The 20682-nt window shown below is 36.9% G+C and overlaps 1 protein-coding gene across 7 annotated transcripts in view; it reads left to right on the top strand.

The window, feature by feature from the left end:
* The window catches only part of CSNK2A2IP (casein kinase 2 subunit alpha' interacting protein), a 114864-nt gene that overhangs the window by 58616 nt on the left and 35566 nt on the right, over nucleotides 1-20682 (top strand). For all 7 annotated transcript variants that reach the window (XM_070252139.1, XM_070252140.1, XM_070252141.1 and 4 more), the window contains one exon: nucleotides 20339-20493. The gene's annotated coding sequence lies outside the window, so the exon portion shown is untranslated. The remainder of the gene's footprint in view (nucleotides 1-20338; nucleotides 20494-20682) is intronic.

The raw sequence follows: 20682 nt of genomic DNA, 5'->3' as shown, positions 1-20682 counted from the left end.
TATTACAAGTGCAAGGGATTTTTCAGGATTGAGTATCCAGAGTGGGTTGAGAAAAGTGGTGTAGCCACATCTTCCTGCTCCCTCTGCTTTTGTATCCAAAGCTTGGATACACCGACACAGACCAATAAGAGTCTAATTTTCATGTCAATCTTTCATCCATCATTTTATTTACTCATTTGATAAATGTTCATTAAGTGCTTATTACATGCCTGTAATATGCTGGACATTGGGCTGGTAGTGGTGAATAAAACTGATTCTTCCTGGCAGAAAAAATAAAGACAGGCACATAGGCCTACGACTGAAATGGGGTTTCCTACTTCTTCATAGGTTAAAGATGGCTAGGCCCAGGGTGCTAACCCAGCCTGAGTTGCCACCCCAATTGTAGTCAGAAATGCTGGAAAAGAGAAGAAAGAATGGGAAATCTACCCCTGTTCAAGATCTCCTTCTCTAGCACATTTTCTGGTGAGAAGAGTTACAAAGGCAAGCTCAGGAAGGAAAATGAACTGGGGAGCAAGTCTTGCTACACAAAATCAACCCAGATTAGTAAAATATGGCACATACACTATGGAGAATGCACAGTAGAACGAATGATTGAAAAATGAAATAAAGGGAAGACATAAAACATCATATAATAGAAACATCATAAAGCGAAACACATAATAAATATAATATCTGAGAGTAGAAAAGTAATATTTGTCCTTGTATAAAATGAAGGATGGATTACAAATTAGTGTCATATGATAACTAGAGAAACTTTGGGTGAGAAATCCATTGAAGCTGACATAATTAAATGATGCCTTGAAGAAATGCTATTATCTGAGCTGGGCCTAGAAAGATACATTACTTCATTCAGCATTTAACAAATATTTGCTAAAAATCTATCTGGTAGCAATGAGACTGGTGGCCTCACTTGTAAAATAAGAAGTTGAACCGAATGATGTTTAGTGTGAACCACCTACTTCGTGCTCTAGTTTTAGACATAAAAGGTAAACTTTATTAGGTGGCAGGAATAGAAGAAAACCATGATAGGCAGAATAACGGTCCACAAAGGTGTCCATGTGCTAATGTCTGGAACCCATGAAATGTTATTGTATGGGGCAAAAGTAACTTTGCAGGTATGATTAAGTTAAGGACCTTGAGATGAAGAGATTATCCTGTGAACTCAATCTGACTACAAGGGTCTTTAAAATTGGAGAAGCTACCTTAGTGTGATAAGAGAAAGAGAGAGATGACTACAACAGAAGGGTCAGAAAAATGTAACATTGTTGGCTTTGAAGATGGCAGGAGAAGGCCACAAGCCAAGGAATATGGGTGGCCTCTAGAACGTAGAAAAGGAACACAACCCTGATGCCAGCTTGATTTTAGCCCAGTGAGACCTGTGTTGGACTTCTAACCTACAGAACCATAAGATAAGAAATTTTTGGTGTTCTAGGCCACTAAATTTGTGGTAATTTTTTGTATCAGCAATAGAAAACAAACATAAAAATGTTCATGCAGTAGTTACAGTAGATTCATGATGCAGACAGAGAAAATTACGGGCTATTTTTGATGAATAGAGGTAAGAAATTTGGATAAGGTTGGAGTATGTGAAGAGGACTAAGAGAAGATGGATCAGTGCAAATGGATTCTGTTAGGTTACTAAGGGCCTTGAAATTTAGGTAAGAGTTCTATTCATTTACTTCATTATTTTTTATATTATAAAAAAGAATAGGAAGTTAGCAAAAGTTGTTGAGCAGTCTGTAAGTTGACTCAAAGGAGAAAGAAAAGGCAAAGTATTTAATATTATTGCTGTCTGCTTTTTGATAAATCATAAGGGTAAATATAAAGCCTTATAAAATTAATGATATAGAATGCATATTTAAAGAACTATATTCTGACTATTCATAAGAGCTTCAATCCTCTTTGTAATTTTTAAAATGATTGACTCCAGCAAACTTTATCACTATTTCAATAAAATCATGACCATGTGCATACACAACCTACACAATTACATGAATATCAGCAATAACAATGAAACAGAAACCTATTAGTTAAGAGTCCTTCGTCCATGTAGCTCCTGTTGGTGGACTGCATCTTATACAAACTTTCATTTAATTAAAAAAAACTATCTTCTAGGACTAGCATTCGTAACAGAGATACTTTTTGCAGAAAACTTTATTCAGAGCAAGTTTTGACATTACTATGATGGAAATATAAACGACTGGATAAAGTCAGCCTTTTAGGAGAAAGATAGGTTTATTAGAATTGTCAAACTCTAAACGAGAGTTAATGGATCCTCAAATCCTGCTGGTGTGTTAACGAAAAGACTCCAACGCAAAGTCTCTGCGGGAAGCTGTTCCTTTGTGACCCACGTTTCAGAAGTGGTTAACCAGTCCAACTCTACAACTGAGTACATTTAAATCAGCTTTTATTAAGAGAAAAACCAACGAATGGGAGAAAAAGGCAAAGGAAGATGTGGGGGACGAGGAGGAGAGGAAGGGAAAGAAAACACAGGGTTTCTAAGGACGCTACTATTTACAAAAGTATAAATGAGTTAAAAAGGTCTGATTTATTAGTTGTAAGCCCCCTTGTTAAGGGTCTAGGTTCTTTGGGGAGTGAGGAAAATGAGATTGAGCAACCTCTTCCTCTGCTATGTTACACTCATCATTCTTTGGGCAGATCATCGTAATATCACATATGGTAACATTCCAAATATCACATATGGTAACATTCCAAATTTTGTACCTACAAATAGGTACAAAATGGGTTAAAGGGAAATTTAGTAAGCTACTTCAACTCCATAACCCAGTCATTTACTGCTTAAAAGACTCAGTTGAAAATTTGGTTTAACTTTGGCTTTTAAATAAAGTCTAAACAATGTTATTTGATTTCACATTCAGCAGAATAATAAATATTAAAAAAAACTTCTGACAGTTTCACGTACTGGAGGATATGGAATAAAGGGGACCCTTTTCTGTTGGTGGCGGTTGCATAAATGGATACAGCAAGCTCTGAGAACAATTTGTTAATATCTAGTGAAGCTGATCAGGATCCGGAATTCTACTTCTAAGTGCTGTACTTACTTCAGAAAAATTCTTGCATATGTACGCAAGAAACTATTCACAAGGGTATTCAATGTGACGTTTTTGTTTATAGTAAAACTCTAGAAACAACCTAAATATCCATTGTTAGAAGTGAATAATTTTATATACAGCAGTCACAATGAATAAAGAAAATAGAATATTGAGAGAAAAAGGCGAACTCTTAAGAATTCATACCATATGATACCTGTTTAAAATTTGAAACACATATGAATAAAATATGTTGTGTGTAGACATACACACATACATATTTGCATGTAAAAAGTATGAAAACATGGATGGAAAGGACACATTTCAATTTCAGGATGGTGAGTTTGTCCAGGATGAAAGGGGAATGGCAATGGATAGAAATAGTATGCCATCAAACCCTTACTGTTTCATGTCTTTCCACAACTGTCCAAAGAAAATGTGATAACATTTATTAAATCTGAGAGGTGGGTACATGGTGTTTGTTAGACTATTTTTCTATACTTTTCTGTATTTTCAAATATAAACCAATATAAAACAAAGAACCATATTTATTTTACCATATGTGCTAATTATCCCATGTGCAATCTGGTAGTGTTTTTAATTTGAGTTATTTTGTGTGGTTCTGTTAATCCTATTTCAGGCTCAGACCATATTTTTCATTTCAGTCAGCTGGCCTATATTCCTGCCTAGACTGTGTGCTTACAGCACAGAGGTCTTTCCAAGATCATCGTGCATTTGATGATTCATTTGCAAAGTTATTCATTGACGATTTTCAAAATATCTATAGAACTATACTCTTCAATATTTCTGTTAGTTTTCTTTCAAGATTAAATTGAATACCCCAAATATGATTCATTAAGCACAAGCTCTGGAAAAATAAGGTCATCATTAAAAAATGTAACTTCATTCTGAACTGGCTAATCTGATTGATGGAGATAAATCTGTGCCATTTCTGAGAAAAAGACTAACTTGTCATTAGAGATGATCTTACTCACTGATACCAAGGAATTATAGCGGGGGCAGCATCATTCTCTCGTCTTCATCCTTGGGAGAGCAGCCTTGACTCCTTATCTGGCTTCATTACCATCTTTCACAATAAATCATTGGCCCATCAGGGACAGCCATTTAGAGAGCAATAATAATAACAGTTAACGTTTAAAGAGCTTTTATTATTTGCAGCGCTGTGATCAGCACTTTACATGGATTATCTCATATGATTTTAACAACCTATGAGGAAGAAGCTATTATTATTTACTTTTTATAGATGCAGGAACTAAGGCGTAGAGGAGTCAGTGAAATCTCAAAGAAAATAAAACCTCTATGCAAATGGCTATGTAGTCTAAATTAAATTGTAAGCAAAAAATACTTTGTTCTGAGTTTGGAAAATGTCTCAGCGGTTGAAGTCTATGTTTTGATTGGCAAAGAAATTGGAAAAGATGCTTGCTGGTGGAAGAAAAAGGAGAACTATGGGTATGTGGTAGGGGCAGAGAAATATACAGACTTCCAGCAAAGGGGAGTAGGTTCTATTCTTTCCTGGTAATATTGGGGGATGAGTCGCACATACTTGGTGTATTTCTCTTCTTTGTTTTCTATACAGCTTGAGGGTTCCTGCGGAAGTAATTAAATCCTAAATAACCAGAAGCAAGACAGAACAATAGCAGAAGAAAAATGGTGGACCAAGGGTGGTTTAGGATGTGCATGGCGTCTGTAAGGGGTGTCTTGGGGAAGATGCTAACGGACAACTGTTGAGGAAGGATGCGGTGCTGGTCATGGATAGAGCAGCACAGGCACACAGTGCAATGCCAGGAGCACTAAGGGAAATGCTGGGAAAGTCTCCTGTGCCAAGCCAGGAAAGGAAAAGGATTTCAGATGAAGTGAACATATTTCCTATACTGAGGTAATTTGGAAGTTCTCAATATTTGCATGAAGCCTACATGTTTAATACTGCATAAATCTTAGACAGTGCTGCCCAATAGAATTTCTTTCTAGCCCAGGCCAAACTGGAACAGGTTTATATGAAAAGGATTTTTTTCTTTAAACTTTTATCTATTTACACCCACTGCATGCTCAACCTTCTGTCTCTTTGCTTCAACTTTCCCTCCTCCTCTTCATTTACTTGTCTTTTTCTCTCTTTCTAGGAACCTGACTTTACAATCTAGTAATTACCTAGTGTAACTTTCTCACTCTACACTGATCTGCCCTTTGCATGGAGTTAGCACTTTTGCTCCTAATTCTAAAGAGGATGTCTTTTGATCTTCTAGCTCTTCCCTGTCACTTCATGCTTTATTCACAGTTCACCTGCATGCCCTCACTGACCTTTTTAGATCCGGACCTTGCCCTTCCCATCTGCCGCCTGTCCAAGGAGATGGACCTATAGGGACACTACATCAAGAGGTCCTCTTACCCTCTAGCCAGCTTACTGCGAGAAGTCTGCTGGGAGAGGTCAGGGGGTAGAGAGAGAGGACAGTGAGTCTAGGCCCCCGTTGCCTTCCCTGTGGGATCACTTCCTGATGGCTCTGCCTCCTGACCACAGCTCAGAGCTCCTGTCAGGAGGCCCTTCTCACAGGACCCTCTCCAGCCTCCAGGAACCACACACTCTTCCTCAGGTCAGGCCTAGGACTAGCGGTGGCTCAGCTGTTTCTAGCCCTGGACTCTGGCGATAGCTCCTGGGGTTCCTTTACACCCTGCCCACACCTTGGTAAACAGTGTATTTATCAGACCCTCTTCCAATCATCCCAGTTTGACTGTGTCATCTATTTCTTATTGTACTCTGGCAGAACCAATAGTTTTAAAGCTCCTTATTTCTCACTTTCCTGATTTAATTGGTCTTAGGCACTCATTTATCTATCATGTAATTATTACCCTCTTATAGTCTTAATTCCACTAGATTGCTTGCAGATTAAAAATACTTCAAGACTGGAAGTCTAAACACTGTGGTGTTAGCTTTGCCATTTACTAGCCGTGTGACCATAAGGAGATCACTTCTTTCCTCTGCACCTCTTTTCTTTCCTTTTCACCAGGAAAATGAGAGCTGAATTAGGTGATCGCTAAGATTATCTTCTGGCTTTAAGATTTTATAATTTCATGAAATAAGGAATAGATAATTTCTTAACCTTATTGATTACTCAACTCTAGTCTATGCTTTATTATGACTTTGTATGAGGACTATTTCTTTATGTGAAAAATCATTGCTTTTTATATTATATGTAAAAAAACTTAAACGAAAGAAAATAAACCTGAATAATTTAAAAATATTAAAACGCCAATATAAAAACACAAAATAAATGCTATCATCGTTATGTAGCTTTGAATTTTAAATAAAAGAATTCTAACCCAACTAGGAGCACAAGAAGAGTGAAGTGCACGTGGTTCCTTATTTAATGCACGTGATCAGATGTGCTTTGAACTTGAGATTCAACGCATATAATTTACTTGTATTTTCAAGAATCGGATATAGGAAGTGCAGCTGCTTTAAATGTTGTCTCTAAAAGGTTTAGCTGGCAGTTGAACTTTTCCATTTCATTTTCCTCTTATCTCTTTAGACGCAAAGAGATAATTTTTTGAAATATATACCATCCTAAAAGAGGGGAAAGAGACACTCCACAGTGACTGGTCAGATCTTAGGGAATATTTTGTTCATATTTTGGTGGAAGGATATAAGACCGAATAATTTTAAGAGGGGACTTTTGGCCACTGTTTCATCGGACTTAATATTAAAATGCCAAGTCATAATATGATGCTTATATGTCTAAATAACATTTTGCATCTTTCTTTAGCTAGAAGATGTTTTCTTTCAAAGAAGTTAAGTAAATACACTTGTCTTATTAAAGTTCTTTATTTTGGATAGCCCCTGAAAAGAAAAAAATTGTACATGGTGTTCCATATTTAAATTCCATACTGGAGGCAACCCATGCCGCTGTGCAGTTGGCCACAGAATTCAGTTTCTGTCACGGGATTTGCCCTGTAGAGATGGCCGTGCAGCGCCGCTCCCATGTGGCTGACGGGGAGGCGAGGGCGAGCGCCGCGTTTGCTTCGCTTTGGCTCTGGCTTGGGAAAATTGCTCAGGCAATTGCTCTTTGTAGCATGTAATGCTGTTAGTTCCCATCCCACTGCTAACAGCCTCCCACTCGCAAGTAGACCACAAAGCAGATGGAAGAAAGAAAAACGACTCCTTCTGTTAACCATATTGGCCCACGTATCAATAGAGAACTGTCGCTTTTCAATCTTACCTCCTCAGACTCTGTGTGGATTCCAGGCCGCCAGCGTGGAATCTTTCACGCGCCGTTGAGTCAGGGATTACTCAGCACTGTGCCAACATTCTTTTTCTAATTCAAATAGATTGTAAGTTTCAGAAAGCAAGAAAGAGAAAACTTCAGAAAAGGTAGAAAAAGGGAGATTCTGAATGCATATTTATAAAGCATTTCTTGTAACATTTATTATGCTAATGTGTGAATATGTGTATTTTACATTTTTATGGATTGATACAAAACAAGATTCTGCTACTAGATTCAAGCCAGCAGGATGAGAAGCTGACTCTGAAATCTGGTGGTATATGTAGTGTTGACAATAATCTCTTTCCGCTTTTGATGTCATAGCCGCTGCATCTGATGGAGGTCAGCCCATCAGGTCCACTTGCAATGCAGGTGGTGACACAGGTGGCCGTGAAGGCTGAGAACACATACTTTTTTTGTTTTTTTGTTTTTTTATAGCTTAGAGCTTCTTTCACAAGCAAAGCTTTATTTAGTGTAAAGGTGATATTACGGAAGAGATTTAGGGAAATACCACGGAATGGATTTATTTTTGTATGTAATAGATTAATTTTTAAAAATATATTAAAAATATAAATTAATAATTAAAATAAATATATTTTAATTATTAAATTAAAATAAATATAAAAATATATTTAATATATTAAAAAAATATATTAAAGTAACACATTTAGTAGAACAGAAAGAGAAACCGATTCATTCACCAGTACTAATTCCACTTCTTAATGGGCAAATTGCTAATAGATAAGAAATAGGAGAAAGAAAGGAAACACAGTCTCCCTGTCCTGTCTGCGGAGGAAGTTCCGCGTGGGCAGTAGGGCGAGAGATGCAGGGTTTTCCTTAAGGAAACGCAGGCAGTCAGTGAGGTTTGCTTATTTTTATTGTTCACCGCAAGTCCGACAGCGCTTTGTTAGCTTCTACTGTTTTGTTTTCCTGAACTGAATAGGGAAGTTCAGTTTCCTTGTCTATCAGACTCGTGTGTTGGTTTTTTTCTCAGACTTGACCTTATGGAAATATTAATCCCTCAAGACTTTGTGAGGATGGCAAAAAAAAAAAAAAAAAAAAAAGAATAGTAGATCAGCTGATTAATCTTAGATAGTATTACAAAAAAAAAAAAATAAAAACTGAATTTGCCTTGATAATCCAGAACCAAGTCAGTGTCTGAACAGGCCCTCAAAGCTATTCTTTTTTTTTTTTTTAAAGATTGGCACCTGAGCTAACATGTGTTGCCAATATTCTTTTGTTTTTTCTTCTTCTTCTTCCCAAATACCCCCAGTACACAGTTGTATATTCTAGTTGTAGGTCCTTCTGGTTGTGCTATGTGGGACGCTGCCTCAGCATGGCTTGATGAGCAGTGCTATGTCGGTGCCCAGGATCCAAACCAGCGAAACCCTGGGCTGCTGAAGCGGAGTGCACAAACTTAACCACTTGGCCACGGCGCCAGCCCCAAAACTATTATTAACATAAAGAAAAACACCCTATTACATGAAATAAAGCACTTTATTAACTGTCTCATTCAGGGGAGACAGCTGAAATTCTCGTCTCCCAGAATGTCTGTGTTCACAGTGGCTATTGTAAGACTGGCCGCTGTGATCTGGGGTCTGCCTCTGTCCCATGCCAGATGCCTTGAGTCCATTATTAAATGGTGCCAAGCTATTGCTGTCAAAGATCTGAGTACCCAACAAGGTAACTGGAGGACTCCTTTTTGTTTTAATGTTTTGATGGATTCATTGTCAGAACAAGTTTTCTTTAGCAAATATGTAAATTTATTATAACTTCTGACCCCTGAAAGTAATTCAAGCTAAATCAGTAATGATGATTACTGCCAACTGAGACCGTTGGAAAGGGGCCTTGGAACAGTGTCATTAGTTGCCATTACATGGCTGCAAACCTGCAATTTTCCTATTGATGCTCACCCACTGCCTTGCTTAAGTAAGTGTTTGCACGCAAACTCATGATAATTGATCCCCTTCTGTGTCAAGTGTCTTCATAACTTTAAAAATTAAAGATGCAGAGTGTCTCCAGTGGTTTGGGAACACAATTTTATGCCAATTTTATTATCACAATGGGTCCATAATATTCATGGAATGTCCTTTCTGATTAGCCATGCCTCAGCAGTTACTCGCTCTGTTGCTCTGTTTCCGTGTTTGCCTGTCTTTCCCTCCTCTGTTCCTCCTCCTCTTCCAATCCAGGCTTACCCTCATTTTCTGAGAAAATGGAAGAGGCTGCTTGCAGAAATTAACCAGCTATTCAAATTAGCTGCCCCAAATGGGATTGGCTAAGGCACGATGGTGTTCCCTGCGAAATCAGCTGCTTCTGTTACATAGGAAAATGATGTTTTCTCTCTTCAGAGATTGAGGGACGATGTCTAGGTGGCAAGGTACAAATGAAAACTTTGCTCTAAATGCTGGAATCTGTTTTCTTAATTCTCCCAGGATCAAATTATAGAAAGTGAGGCAAATAGAAAAAAAATTAGCTTATTTAGCAGAGTATGAAATGACAAAAATTACTCTTGGGACAACTTGTAGCACACATGCACAACGCTATAGACAAGTGGATACACTTTAAGGAACAAGTTGTTTAGTCACAAGATCATTTTGTTTTCTTTAGGTTCTTTTTTTGTATTTCTATTTTTGTTATATTTCCTAGTAAAGTCAATGGTCTTGTCTTTAATTGTATATCAGGATGCATATTATTCATTTTATTGGTCACTTATAAGATGAAACAGTAAAAACTCAAATTATCCTTTACTTCAGGAACAGCTTTAAAAGCAATGATAATATCCAATTTCCATAACAAATACCTCAGAGTGACGTGTTTTTATCCACCCTGGGGCCATTGTCTGTGTCTGAACTAGGACTGTTGTGTGTCACAAGAGACCTTTCACCCAGCAGTAGTTGAGAAATCCTATCTGGACTAAGTCAGTAAATCAGGAAACTCCAAAGTCTTCAATAGAAAGAGTCCGAATTTTGTCACAAATGACTAGAAACATATGAGGGTTCGTTTTATTTCACAGCAAGATGTGGCTCATTGATCTCAAAAAGAAGGCTCTGTGTATGTAATCATGAAAGCTGCAGTGAGGCAGTAATTTAATCAAATTCCAAAGTTTAGAATATCCTGAAGATGACCCATCCCCAGAGATTTCCAAAATCGCGAGGGTTTTCTTGTATAGTATGGCGATTCATTTCTACAGCTGTCGATGGAAAGGGTCTGTTTCTTTGGAGCATGTGTGGAAATCAGTCAAAGCATGTGAAAATCATACCCCTACTTGCTATCCCTGGGAGACCGACGTTTACAAAGATGCCTAATTACAAGAGTGCACCCCTTCCTTCGTGAGTTGCTGCAGTGGGAACCGCTGGTCCATTCAGGAGGCTCTCCTGCCACTAAAGTCCTTTAAAGGAACTTGTCTTTTGTGGTTACCTGATTGACAGTTGTTCAATAAATCTTCAAAATCATTGTTCTTGAGATTATAGACATTGTTATTATCCTTAAAACTTGTCTTTTCAAGTTAAATATAAATTATTTCCTACAAGTTTAGTCATTTTATTTTCATTTCTGGTCCCCCATTCCCATTATTGTAACATGTGAAATCTAAGTATGAATTTAGTTGTTGTCGAATGCTGCCATTTGATTACTTCCTGTCTCTAAGAACAAGAAGTCAATTTCACAAAGAGTTCCTACACAGTGGTAGCTTATTGCATGGATTCTGGTGATGAACACTTGACTTGCGTACCCAAGATTTCTCATCTATAAAATACTTTTGTTATGCTCAAAGAGATGGAGCAAAGCAGGTAACAATGGAATAAAATGTTCATGTTGTCTTAAAAATAAAGCTATTTCTCATTTTAACTGCTGATTTGGCAAGACGTAATTAATGTTTAAAATTACAAATGTTTGTGGTATAGTATTGAAAAATAAGTTCTTGTTACCTTAAATTACTTATTGCAGATTTCTTTATATATAGAATTGAATCTTATATTTACTGCTCATTTTTAAATGAATGAGAGAAATAACTTTTTATCATAATGAGGATAAAAATTTTCTCTTTATTAATGCTAATGAGTAAAACATCAAAGAATGAGGTCTGATCTGATGAAAATTGTGTTTTGAAGTTATAGTTTTTGTGAGGCCCAGAACAAAAATCAACTTCCTCCTACTTTCGAAACAAACTTAAGCCATCTTGCTTTTTCCATTTCTGAATATTCTATAAGGTCTACAAATGACAGGAAATTTACCAGACATTTTAGTCTGTCTATCTATTTATCTATCAATTTTTCTATCGATGTATCATCTATCTATCATCATAATTTCTGCCTTGTCTCCCCTAAATGATTAAATTTTTGTAAGCCTGGATTATGAGTTCCATTAAACTAAGTATATAGCAAATACTATATACTAAAGAGATTCACTAAGTTGAATCTCTGCTCAGCCACTAAGCAGATATGGATTCTCTAGACAGTCCTGTCTGACACTACAGCAACTAGCCCCATGTGGTTATTGAGCACTTGAAATGTGGATTGTGTGACTGAAGATGTGAGTTTTTAATTCTATGCAGTTTTAATTGTTTAGTTTCAAAACAATTTCAAAACACTTATTGGAAAAATTTTAAGTTTGTTTAGAAAACTTGGGTACATGAATCTACTTTTTCAACTGTAGACTTATTCAATCTAAATATGTAGTAAGTGTTGCTGAGGAATATTTAGTGTCTGAAATGAGATGTTTTGTAAATGTAAAATACACTCGAGATTTCAAAGACTTAGTATTGTTAAAAGGAAGTTTCCGATTAGTTGGCTCTTATTTAGCGATTCATGAATTGGGAAGTATCCAGTCTGGATAACAGAGAGGAACCTCAAAGAGCTGTACAGAGGGAGAAGGTTTACAGACCAGAGTGAGCAGGAACCAGGATGACACCGGAGTTTGCTGCTTGGTTAGAGCACGGTTATCTTGTTTACATGGAGCCAAGGGTCATCTTGCTGGCGGTCAGGTATATTGTGCAGAGCAGGCAAGAGCAGACCTGTCAACCTGGGATTTCCTTTTCTGGGATTGCCCCGGCTAGAAACGTAATAAAGTTTTGGTTGCTGGCTGGGGGCTCAGCATGAATGTATACTACTAATTTACTTTTTCTGGATTAAATGTTGAAATAATATTTTGGAAAGATTGGGTAAAATAAAATATATTATTAAGGTAATTTTAATGTGTTTCTCTATTTTTTTATTGGGAAGACTAGAAAGTATGAACTTGTATATGTGGCTTACATATATTTCTATTTAACAACACTCCTAGAAGAATATTCCAAGAGAAAGGGCAATATAATATGTCCTGTATGTAAAAATAAATTTGAAATGAATTAAAGAGTTTGGTATGAAAAAATGTCATAAACAATTAGATGATAAATATTTATCTTTGGCTGGGTAATGGTTTAGAATTAAGAGAAAGGAAGAAATCATAAATAATATATTGGTCACTCTGACTAGATAAAATTAAAGACATGAGTTTCTGTGTGTGTCTATTTTGATACTCTGTTGTGAATAAAATGAAAGAGCAATAGTTCACTATATTGTGGAGGTAGGTCTTACCTTCTATACAGAACGCTCTCCTGCTCATTCCCCAGATGTCAATAGCGTTTGGATCATCCTTCTGGACCCTTATTCCTTTCATAGAGAAGGAATAGCTCACCTCATTCTTGTGACTGGATCAAAGATGATTGCTCACCTTGCGACCTGATCTTTATCTTTCTCTCCTTGGAGGAACACATTGCCTTTCTGCATTTCTGTTTTGTGATAAATTTCAGTTATTGGGAAATATATAAGTATACTTGAAACAACTTGGGTATACAAATCTGCTTTTTCAATTGTAAATTTGTGAAATCTACATGGCTGTGAGTGGGGATTGGGGGACATGGTATGTGATTTTTCAGCCACTTATGGAAGGATGGGTGGATTAAATTGGTATATTTCAATGACTAGAAGTAGGCATTCCTATTTTGGCTCTGGGTCCAGCCTATATTCTTTTTTTTAAATTTTAAATTCATTTTATTTTATTGAGATATAATTGCTATATAACGTTGTGTAAGTTTAAGGTGTGCAATGTGTTGATTTATTACACTTTGATGTGGCAGTGTGATGACCACCACAGCGTTAGCTAACACCTCCATCACATCACATACTTATCATTTCCTTCTGCATTGACAACATTTAAGATCTAGTCTTCTAGTGACTTTCAAATAAATGTTCTTTAATCTAGTTTTCCTGGGGGAATGGTTTGGGTAATAAAGCCCGTAGTATATTAACCCCAATCTGCCCCATGTGACTTTAATTTAATTCACTTTAATTTAGCACACACTGACTCATGACTTAATGCACTGGGAAGAATGCCTCATCTCCTGTGTGTACTCTTGTCAGGCATGTTTGACCTAGATCTAATGATGAGAAAACAGGTACATCTAGGAAGTGGGATGTTCTGCACGTTGACTGACCTGGACCCTTTGTGGAGTCAATATCATGAAGGACCAAGGAAGGAGGGTAGAGCTTTTATAGATTGAGGAAACTAAAGAGACATAAAAGTAAAATGCTCTGAACTACTGGGTCCTAAAAAGATACTTTGAGGATAACTGAGAAAATTTGTGTATGGATGTTGGATAATATTATTGTTGTTGATTTTCTTAGGTGTGGTAATGATGTTGTAGTTTCACAGGAAATAATGTTGCACTTCTTGGGAGATGCATGCTGAAGTATTTAGGGATGAAATGTGATGATATCTACAAACTACTTTGGAAGAGTTGACAAAAAGCAAGTGTGTGTGTGTGTGTCTGTGTGTCTGTGTTTGTAGACAGATAGCAAGTGTGACAGTATATTGACAGTTGGTGAATCATGCAGGATTTTCTGTGCTGCTTTTTCAAACTTTCAGTGGATTTAACGTTTTTTAAAATAAAAATGTATACATAGGCACTTTTATGTATATGTGACACAGGGAATGAAAAACGTGATTAATTAATAATTCCAAACCCCAACACAGAAGTGACAAATATTTGCAACATATGTGACAAATGCTTAATAAAGTTAGTATGTAAGAAGATTTTAAGAGAAATAAGAAAAAGATGACCTTCTTAATAGAAATATGATTAAACAATATGAATAGGTTATTGACAGAGGAATAAAGACACTTGGCCAATAGACCTACCAAAGATTTTATCAGTGATAATCAAAGGCAAGACCTTAAATACAATACCAAGGTAGAAACTTTGCCTCTTGTTTAATAAAATACTCTAAAATTATAAATAATAAAGCAGTCCAAGGAAACAGATCCTCTCAAACTGCTGATAAAAGTACAGTATCTTGAGAAAACTGTTTGTAAATTTGTACTAGCATAGCCTAAGAAAATCAGAAACAGTAAAAGTGTACTTGTGAAGATTTTTAAAAACAGGGTATTTTTTTAAAGGCAGAATATTATAGATTCTGGGTTAGGTTTCCTCATATTTAGAATAAAAAATTTTTAAAATGCCTGCCTCTTGGCAGTATTGAAGGCATTCAATGAAATAATGCCTATAAAATTAAGAGGATTTGAGGAAATGATGAATGCATGGTAAATGGCACTTAGTCAATACAGTATTAAGATAGAAACAGCCATCATAGACCCAGTTAGGGCATTAAGTAAGTAAATTACATAATTTCTATACAATAAGGAAACAGTGGATTCAGTAAAAATTGTGTTCAAAGATTTATAGGTGACTTTTTTAAAAGAAAAAGTCAGGGTTACTAACAAAAGTGTTCAGTATGATCTTAATTTTATAAAAAAATACATAAATGCTTAAACTTTTACTCATGTAAAAACATAGGAGGCTGTGTAACAAAATATTAACAGTAGTTTTTTAGATGGTAGAATTATGGATGATGTTAATTTTTTCTTTTTCCCCCTTAATTTCTCACAATTATTTCATTTACTGATATAAAATATCCAATAACATAACAACGTTCTTCTCTGAAAATGGAATATGATTTCTATTTCTTAGTCCAGATTATAAAGAGAAAATTGATACTGAAGATGAGCTCAAGGTACTGATACAGTAGGAGTTCAGTGTCATGTGAGGGTGTTTCCCTGCTCTTTTATTTTCCTATTTATTTATTTATTTTTTTTTTGGTGAGGAAGATTGGCCCTCAGCTAACATCCATTGCCAATCCTCCTCTTTTTGCTTGATGAGCGGTGTGTAGGTCTGTGCCCTCGATCCAAACCCAAGAACCCTGGGCTGCCGAGGGAGTACGGGAACCTAACCACTATGCCACCTGACTGCCCCCTGTTTCTCTGTTTTTTGTGAAGGACTCTGAAGGATGAACACAATGAATATGGTGTCACATTTTATTAGAAATATAGTGGTGTGGTGCAATCAGAGGGGCTTGGGTAAGAACTGATTCTGATGTTCATCATGGTATGATTTGAGGAAATTTTCTTTAACCTCTCTGAATTTCCATTTTCCCATTTGTAAATTGAGAATAATACTACCTAAATAAGAGTACTGTGATCTTTAAATGAAATATTGAAAGTAGGGAAGGAGTGGGAAAGGTACTGAGAAAGCAATATTTGTTCCATATCATCTGTGTCAAACTTTAAGCTGTTCAATTTAAATACGTAATCTCATTAAATCCTCATAGACCTGTGAGGCACTCTGGGTATAATTCCTTGCAAAGTTCATCTGACTTCAAGTGATGCATTAATGTATACAGCCCGCTTTACAAGTCCTAAAGCCAGATTCTGGAGGTATGTTTCCTTTGTCCCTACAACCTGAACTGAATCGCTTTGGCACGTGTGACAACCTGAGAGGGTAATATTTTCCCATCAGAACTTCAGTTCCATCGAGAGGACCCAACAAGAGTCTAGGCCCAGGTTTGAAAGGCAGAAGCTGAGCTTGGCCTTGCTGCTCTCTGGAAGGTTTACACAAAGTGAGATGGTGGAGGCTGCAGCCAGTCACAGAGCAATGGAAATGAGAGGGGCAAGGAAACGTCACTTGCAGTTGCTCTTTGTGTACAGCTTTTGTATCTTCCTAGTGAATCAGATTATTCCCTATAGATTCATGGGCCTGAGTTCAGCACATAGATGACAAAAGGAGACCCAATAGCATTCTCAAACCTCAGATAAACACATCAAGGTAGCATTAAAATTAAGAGACAGGGAGAGACCAATAATACATTGTTACAGCTTTGAGTTTGCTGGAAATTATTATACTTCTACAAGGTCTTTGCTCCCAAGACACTTGCTATACTGTATCACTGAATCATAGCCATCTATCATCCTTAATACATTGACTCCTTGTCAGCAGCTTCTGTGCATAGAGGGAATGATGCTCAGTTTAAGACAACATAACTGTAAATCCTAACCCATTAGTTTTTTTCAAGAAAAGTTCTTGCAATTCAAATTGCTTGATTAAAAAGCTGTTATTCTGTCACTCACAGTAAGAGCAACTTTTCTTGTTTGCTTAGTTTCTAAATTAGGCAGCATTTCTCCTTTTTAATTGCCCGTGCTAACAGTTTTCAGTGTATGGGCTCATATGGAATGGTAAGGTATGAACATACATTACAGTCCCATGTGTGGCTTTCTGAATTCTCCCCAGGTTTCTGTATTATTAAATATTTCGTAAATTATTCAGTGCCCTTTACATCAAACAAAATTTTTTTTCTTGTAAACAGGATCAAAACTAAGTGGCATTATTTAGGATTACTAGACATAGATTATATTATATGTGTATATATATATATATATATATATATATATATTTTTTTTTTTTTTTTTAACTAAAAGAGACCTGCCCTTAATTTATATGCTTCACTCACTGAAGCACAGGGAATAATGTGATGACAGAAAACTAGGGAGGCAATTTAGTTTATTTACACAATAAATAGCCACATTTGTTGGTATTTTAATGTTTGGTCTTTTTCACTGCCTCTGTGCCCTGAGATAAAGATTTGAGCACGTACTTTCTCCTTGGTTATCTGGCCCCAACAGAAGGTTGCCTGAGAGCTGGAAGGGTAAGCATTTAAAAATTCAAATATTTAATTATCTCTCCTTGGCGGTTAGGAGGGCAGCATGTCCTTTGGAGAAACAAAAGGGCTTCTGCTTGGGCTAGTGCTTGGTTGGATCTGAGAATGAGTATTTGACACTCTCTCTGTGGGATGGGGAGCAGACTGGGAGCTTCTCAGCTTTATATCACCGTCCATTTGTAGCTTTATTTTCAAAGATGGTGAATTCCCAGATTGGACATACCGAGAACCAACCACAAGTGGAAGAGGCATGCTGAACAAGGTGGCCCATTTGTAGTCAGCTGCCCTTGTTCGTTCTATTTATATTGACCTCAAATTTGCTTCCATGTAGCTGTCACCCAGTAATCCTAGTTCTTCTTCCTGAAACACATAAAAGAGCCCTTTTTCTTTTCTATACCATAGCTCTTGTCTAGGTGACATTTTTAATGATCCACGGAGGCCCATGTTAGACCGTGCAACATTTCAACTTGTACTGCTAAAACAAGTGTATATTTACACATGCATGGTAGAATAGACCATTTGAAATTATTTCTTAAACATCAAGGATTAGCCCTCCTTGAGACCTAAAAGAAAATGTGGGAAATATTTTCAAATTAACAATATTTAATCACAGCGTCTTTGTGATACAGTTAAGAATTTCAGAATTGGTGAAAATATGATTATGTATTTTAAAAATATGAGAAATTGACCCCGTAGTAGATTTTGTAGTCGTAGGTAGGTGTAAGGAAATCTCTTGACCAAACTGAATAATGAAATTTATCTTTAGGGCATTAGAATTCTTACGAAACTAGAATTTATTGGTAATTCCTTTGGAACATGTGAGAGGGTACGTGCCACTGGGGTGGCCCAAGAATTTCATTTTAAAAGAAAAGGAAAAGTCCATGGTGCAGTTAACATATGCGTGCCTGTCGGCGCTCACTGTAAAAGCACTCTGCACAGAAGAGGAATTTTAATACTTAGGACTGTCATTATGCTACCACTGACAACATCCAAATCTCTCCAGGGAACTGAAGGTCCCTGTGTTTGTGCGTGTGTGAGTGCATGTGTGCGCACACACGAATGCCCATTTCTGCACCTTTATCCTCTACTCTTCTGCAACATTTAGCCCAGCATAAAATCCAATTCTACTAGTTACAATTAGCCTTAGTTAACAAGGGCAGGTGAGAGGAAAGGAAGTAAAATTCTAAGATTAATGTTATTTAATATTAGCCATTTGGCTCATTATTATTGTTTATTTGTGTTTTAAATTTTTTTCTCTTGAATATGGAGAAAACTTAATGGCAAAGAGAACGTTTATAAATCCCAATAACAAAACAAACATCAACAAAATTCTTTTGTTGAAGTGTCAAGTCTGTCCTTTAAAGTCCTGTTTGAGATTCTTTTTCAAGCAGCTGAAAGGCTGTTCTGAGGTCCAGAAGGCTCTACAGGGGTCACGCAGAATCAAGGTGGAGGGAACCCAATGCGCTCCCACTCCCACTGCATCAGAATCACCTGGGAAGGAATTAAGACATGCTGGTCATGCCCGGGCCCCTCCCAGAGGAATTCAGAGTTTATTAGTCTGAGATGGGGCTTGGGCATTAGTGTCTTTTAATATCTTCCTAGGCAGGGCTAACGTGCAGCCAGGGACTGGAGCGATCAATCCACCTTAGAACATCACCAACATAAAACTCACGCTTGGCAGCTTCCACCTCGAATTAGGCACTTTCATGGAGAGACATCTCACTTCTCTAACTAGTGGGGATGTTTTATTAAGTTTCAAAAAATATGATTGTTGGTTAATAAATGGTTAGCTTAATACTGCTACACCCTTTCATCTTCTGTCGGGTCGTCACTTACCAATAAGACTGGATGGCTGGCCTCTCCTGCCCACGCTACCACTCTGTCCTTCCCGCGCCCAAGGCAGGCCTTCCTAATAGTCCTTGGCAGCTGATTAGCCAAAATCTTTCTCAACACAGCATTTCAGGCAGCCATGACTAATGAGTCAGCTGTCATGTGATGTGAAATCTGTATACCACTTCTGCACAAAAGTTAAAGCACTGGACATTTCCTCAAAAAAGGTGTTTGAAATGAGATTTATAAAACTTACATGCTCAATGATTAACAATAAGCTATATTTTCATTATTTATTATGAAACAAGTGGGGATAAACATTCATAAAAACTCTACAGCAAAAATTAATCAGGAGAAGATTCTTTTATGAGGGCAACCTAAGATAATTTAGAGGGAGAGTGAAGTGCAAAATCCTGGAGAAGTAAGACCTATATTTAAGTCATATTCAGTGCCCAGACCCAGGGCTGCGTCCTTGGGTTACGACATGTGAGTATATGACAGATACGAAAGGATGAATTAAGAAGACTACAGCATGATTTGGTAGGGGCCAACGAAAGAAATGTTTGGTCCGATCTGAAATGATCTCTTCTTGATTTATATAGGGCGCAACGTATGTAATAGAAGTTGGAGAAAGCACAAAGTCATATGCAAAACGTCTGACATAAAGGTTAAAAATTTTGAATAAAAATTATTATTAAAACCCTCAAATTTAAACACTAGGAAATATATTTAAAGAGAACGCATATTCTCTTCGTGCAGGGTACATTTAGAACTTATCTCATTGAACATGTCCTTTTTCCTCCTCTTGTCTCAGAAGACGTCTTAGCTCCTTGTTTCACTTTCTTCCTTAGCATTAGATGCACCTGATTTGCACACTGTTCTTTATTTCTCCAAAACTTCTATCCTTAATCAGTGGGAAATAGCCCTTTTTATGATTATGCCCAAAGTCGTCGTGTCCACGTCCTGGTTCCTTCTTCCAGTGTTGGAGATATGAGTGTATATGGGGAGCCCCTCCACGGAGTTCACCTAGTGCCACCATAACTCCCCAGGCACACTGTCTGCATCGACAACAGCAGTTGTCTTGCTACATTCAAAGTTTCTACTTAGTTGGTATCACTTTATTTCATATATTCAGTACTTTAAAATTGTTTTTCTTTTACAGACAGACAGCAGTTCTCACCTTCTATCAAGAAACTGATCTCCACCAACACATCACAACTCCCAAAAGCCATCAGGATTTGCCCTTAGCAGTGTCGTAAGCTTCCTTATAAGGACAACTTTTAGCAGAACCTGTCCTAGAAACAATTTTATTCAAAGGTCTGTATATTTTTCTTAGAAAAAATGTAAATAATGTTCTAACAGTATTTAAAGTATAAATATAATAGCATAGCAGTACTAAGAATCCATGTGCTATTTAATTCCTAAATTAGCAAAGTATTATGTCTCTACATCTGACTATATGTGTCTGCATCAGTCTTTAGGGCTTTTTCTTAATATTTCCTTGTA

The sequence above is a fragment of the Equus caballus genome, chromosome 26, assembly GCF_041296265.1.
Source record: "Equus caballus isolate H_3958 breed thoroughbred chromosome 26, TB-T2T, whole genome shotgun sequence".
In the NCBI taxonomy this organism is placed as follows: Eukaryota; Metazoa; Chordata; class Mammalia; order Perissodactyla; family Equidae; genus Equus; species Equus caballus.
The sequence above is the reverse complement of the archived record's forward strand: the minus strand, read 5'-3'. Positions and strand labels throughout refer to the sequence as shown.